This window comes from Leptodactylus fuscus, chromosome 5, assembly GCF_031893055.1.
Source record: "Leptodactylus fuscus isolate aLepFus1 chromosome 5, aLepFus1.hap2, whole genome shotgun sequence".
Lineage (NCBI taxonomy): Eukaryota > Metazoa > Chordata > Amphibia > Anura > Leptodactylidae > Leptodactylus > Leptodactylus fuscus.
In genome coordinates, this window is record NC_134269.1 from 81,277,317 (window position 1) to 81,282,600 (window position 5,284).

Consider the following 5,284-nt stretch of genomic DNA (forward strand, 5'->3'; position numbering starts at 1 on the left):
GTTCTGGATACTTGCTCCTTTCCTCTGTATATAGGCAGGTGTCAAGCAGGGTCTTTTCTTATTGGACACAGGGGGAGAAGCAGGGGGGCTGGTTCATCCTATGATGATATAATTACAAACGTCTATTTACATAAGCCACTCAACACAAGCCTATTGAGTCACATCAGCAGTCAATAGGACTTCCCTTCTGTTAACACATTCAGTGCTAGAGAGTGTGATGTGGGCTCTTCCAACACCTCCACAGTCTCTGGCCAGCCCGAGGACCTGCACACAAGCTATCAAGCAGGGAAATTTGGAAGATCTTGCAGGGGGATTACTTTGCAATAATTAAGACATAATTAGCACCTTAGTGTTGTGTCCAAATCTTCTACAGAAAGCCAAAAGGGTGTAGACAATCAGGAACAAGTGTCAGAGTCCATGAGCTCTTTGCACATATTAGTATCTAGAAGACAATTAGATATAATCTGCTAAACAGGAGCAGCGCTGACCAAGGAACACTTCAGAAGCTATCACTCCAGGTATAGGAGCAAATTGGAGAACTACAATCCCCAGCATGTCATTTCAACATATTTATCTGCATTACGATCATGTAGCACATTACATGACTTTTCACTGCTATAATGTATAACATCAATTATGTAAATGTTCTTATGCCTATGACTGTGTTTCTAGATTCCGCTCCCCATGATATGCCATAAAGAGTGCTTTTGCATATGCCATTTTAGGTTAAGAGCACATGTAGCGAAATGCAGATCAAAAAATGTTGCAGAGAAAAACTCAGCCAAAAATGCTTAAAAAAAAAAAAAAAAAAAATTGCCTTCTCCACCCCATATAGGCATATGGAAAAAACACATTGTTTCTGCAGGTAATATTGCCATGCTTTATATTTCAAAAATGCACAGATTTCGGGAAATGCAGTGTTTTCTTCCTGGTGCTTAAAATTTATATATTTTTTCTGCAACAGTCAAAAACGTTGGATTTCTGCACGGTGTGGCCTGAGCCTACTGTCACACGACTATGGTAAGAAAATCTTCACGCCTGTTTTGCACCTGTAGGATATCCGTGTTCAAGGATCCCTCATAGATTTGACTCTTGAGGGATTGGTGAAAATAGGACATGTCCTATGATTATAATCACATGACTGTGTGTAAAAAGGACTGTGAAGCCTGTTACAAAGGATTCGTGAAAATGGAGAAAAATAGAACATGACCTATATTTTGTCTAAATTTTGGACATATAAATAGACCCCATTTAGACAGTGAAATTGATGCATAACGCAGCACTTTTTTCCACAGCAGCCAAAAAGTCACATTGTGTATGGTTACTCTCATCCATACATTGTGGGGAAAAAAGAGCCGCAGAAAAGCTGCATTTGAAAAAAGGCAACGTGTTAATTTCAGCTGCAGAACAGCGAATGCTTTTTCTATATATTTAATAGGAAAGAAAAAGAGTAAAGAAGCTGTGGAAAAAGCAGAATGTGTTTTCACAACAGTTTTTAGATGCTTTTTATTGGGGAAAAAAAATGTGGTGGTAAAGCATTGCGTTTTTTTCTCGCAACGTTTTTCATTGCATTTCCCCAAGTTTTCCTCTGTGTAGTTTCTGCCCCTAATATACCGATCCAGAAAATGGATACGTATAATAGGGGCTTCATGTCAATGTATAATTGACATACTGCAATTTTTTTTTTCTGCGATGTGTGGATGGGAGTAGCTAGAATCTCATCCACTTTTCAGGTACTGTAGAACGCTGTGTTTCCGCAACGTGGGAGCAGACTGCAGCAAAAAAAGTGCTGAAGGGAAAACGGCACCAGAAACGCATTGCATTCTCAGTGTTTTTTTCATAGAAAATCTGCAGCGGTTTCCTTTATGAACTTTCTGCTTCCACTACACCAATAGGGAAACCATCAGTGTTTCTATAGGTATAACTGGCATGCTATGATTGACGTGCTGCAACGATTTTGGAAATTGCAGCATTTCAGCTGTTCTTATTTTTCTTCAATGTGTGGGTGGGATTCGTTAAAATCCCATTAACTTTGCAGTGCTTAAAAAACACCATGGTTTTTGCCACAGCATTTCTGCCATGTGAGGCCCCACGTTGCAGAAACGCAGCTTTTATTGTTGCAGATTTTACTGTGGTTACTTATACTTCTCCCTTCTTCTCAATCCACTCCTAGCTTTGATTCAAAAAACTGCTGCAAAATCTACAACAAAAAAGCTGTTTTTCTGCAACATGGGGCCCTAGGCCAGAAACGCCGCACTAAAGCGCTGCAGGAAAATTTTCCTCCGCTGACTGTTACTGTCTGTTTGGTGTTTACAAAGATATAATTTATATAATGCCGCAATGTCCGTCAGGTGTCCGCTGTTTGATAACTGAAGTCTTAGAAAGCAATGTCTTCGGCTAGGTATATTGAAGTGCGGGAGTTTGGGATTTTATTGCATTAAATATCATCTTACTGACTTATGCTTGTTATCTAGTATGATACAGGTATGGAAACTACAAGATATATTGTGAAAACAGCTGCATGTAAATCCGATTCAGAAGTTATACATAATACAGGAGCTCTATAATGAGACATGTGGGGCTTATTTGCCACTGTAATAACATCTGCCTACTGGCATAATAAATCTAAATCAGGGCTGACTACAAAGAACCTTTGACATTTTGTATTTTTTAGCCTCTTCCCAACATGCCAGATCTTTAAAGATGGCGGCTGCCACCGCTATAGCTACTGGATCTCTGCTGTAATGTACAGTGGAGACCTGAAGCTAATGCACTATGGTGTGCCCCCCACCCCCAAAGTAAAAAAATTCCCTCGATTGCAGGCAAGGTCCAGCGCAGCGAGATTGCAGGAGCAGACCTTGTCTCATGACAGTTTAGAGTAGGGGTAGGGAACCTTTGGCTCTCCAGCTGCTGTGAAACTACAACTCCCAACATGCTCCATTCACTTCCATGGGTGTTCCAAGAACAGCATAGCAAGTATGCATTCTGGGAGTTGTAGTTTTGCAACAACTGGAGAGCCATACGTTCCCTACCCCTGGTTTAGAGCCTTATGAATGCTCCCAGGGTTATCATAGTAATATTACTATTGAGGCTGGTCAAACCCTCTGGAGGGGCTAATGAAAAAGTAAACAAATACATTTAAAAAGTTTTAAAAATTAAAAAAAAAAAATAAACCTTCAATTTTTCTCTTTTCCTAGAATACATAGAAAACTAAAAAATTACTGTTAAAAACATACAGAAATATTTTACCCTTACAGTGAATGCAGGAAAAAAAAATAAAAGTTCTCAACCATCGTTTTTTCACTGTTTTGATATAAATTTGACTATAAAGTGATCAAAGGAATAGACATTCCCCAAAAGGATATATAAAAAAATTAACCTGGCCCCGTAAAAAAGACACCATATATAGCCCCATACACGGAAATATAAAAAAAAAGTTCCGGGTGTCAGAATATGGCAACTTTAAGAAAAAAATGTTTGTTTTTTTTTTTACAAAGTTTTGCATTTTTGTTAAAGAATTAAAATCTAAATAAAAATATAGAAATTTGGTATCCCTGGAATTGTACTGGAACATAGAATACAAGTGACATATCATTTTAGCTGCACAGTGAATGCCATAAAAAGAGTTGCACGAATGTACGTTTTCCCCAATTCCACCCCATTCTGAATATTTATTCAGGTTTCCAGTACACTGCACAGAAAGTACCGTTATGAAGCAGAATTTGTCCTGCAAGCATTAAGCCCTCATATGGCTCTACGAACTGAAAAATAAAAAAGTTATTTGGAAGGCAGGGAGTCAAAAACAAAAATTGAAAAATGCCACCAGCGAGAAGGGGCTAACAATAAAAGGGGGTCTTGTCTTTCTTGTCCTGTGTATGATCAATGTAAAAAAGGTTATTTTACAGAAAAGTGTGGATGAACTATGGCAGGTATAATCTAGATCTACAGTCATATTCCACAATATAAATGTTACACTGTAAATATGTATTGGCATATCATGGTTTTTGTAAGCCGCAGCATGTCAATTATACCCATGGTAATGCTGGCGTTTTCCATATAGCTATAATAGAAGTAGAAAGTCTGCAGTCTGTGAAAAATGCTGCAGAAAAAAACACAATGCTTTTCCGCTGCTGTCTTTTCCGCAGTGCTTTTTAGCTGCAGCTCGCTACCTGGGGGCTTAGCCTAAAATTGTGTGATGTTCCGTCTGACATACACGTAGGGGCACATATATTAAACTAAATCGGCAAAAGAAAAGGCACAATTTTTGGTACACACTAGATTTGCACCAAAAATTCTGCCCTTTTCTTCCTCTTTCTGTTGCCAATGCCACTTTCTGTCTGGTAGGCACAGAAAAAAAGCCTCCTATTGACTTCAATGGGTTCCTTTATTTGCTAGCGGAAAAAGGAACCCATTGAAGTCAATGGGAGACTTTTTTTTTTTTTTCAGCGCTGAAATTCCACACCAAATTCCTCACCATTTTCCTCCGTGTGAATGGACCCTTAGGGTATGTTTACACATAGAAATTTGGCACCGAATTTGATGCAGATTTTGACATGTCCCTCCTACAGATTTCTCTGCAGACACCCAGTAGCTTTTAAACTTGGCATTGTCATGGATAAAATTCATAGGTGAAACCCCCTGCAGTAACTGAAATTATGTTGGTTCAAGGCCTACAGTGCACAGCACCACTGGTGAATTTGAGGCAGCTAACCCACTGTTATGTCACCAACTGAGTAATTGACTAAGGTCCCACGTTGCGGAAACACAGTTTTTTTTTGTTACAGATTTTGCTGCAATTTTTTGAGCCAAAGTCAAGAGTGAATTTAACTAGAGGGATAACAAAAAGGCAAAATGTATTTCCTATGCCTATTGAAGATATTCTTGGCTAATGTTGGCAAATGTCTACCAAACATACACTAGACAATCTTTAAGAATGATAGTCAGTGGGCACAGTAAGTATGTGTGGGGAAATGCTGGTGAAGGAGATGTTTATTATATACACTCACCGGCCACTTTATTAGGTACACCATGCTAGTAACGGTTTGGACCCCCTTTTGCCTTCAGAACTGCCTCAATTCTTTGTGGCATAGATTCAACAGGGTGCTGGAAGCATTCCTCAGAGATTTTGGTCCATATTGACATGATGGCATCACACAGTTGCCGCAGATTTGTCGGCTGCACATCCATGATGCGAATCTCCCGTTCCACCACATCCCAAAGATGCTCTATTGGATTGAGATCTGGTGACTGTGGAGGCCATTGGAGTACAGTGAACTCATTGTCA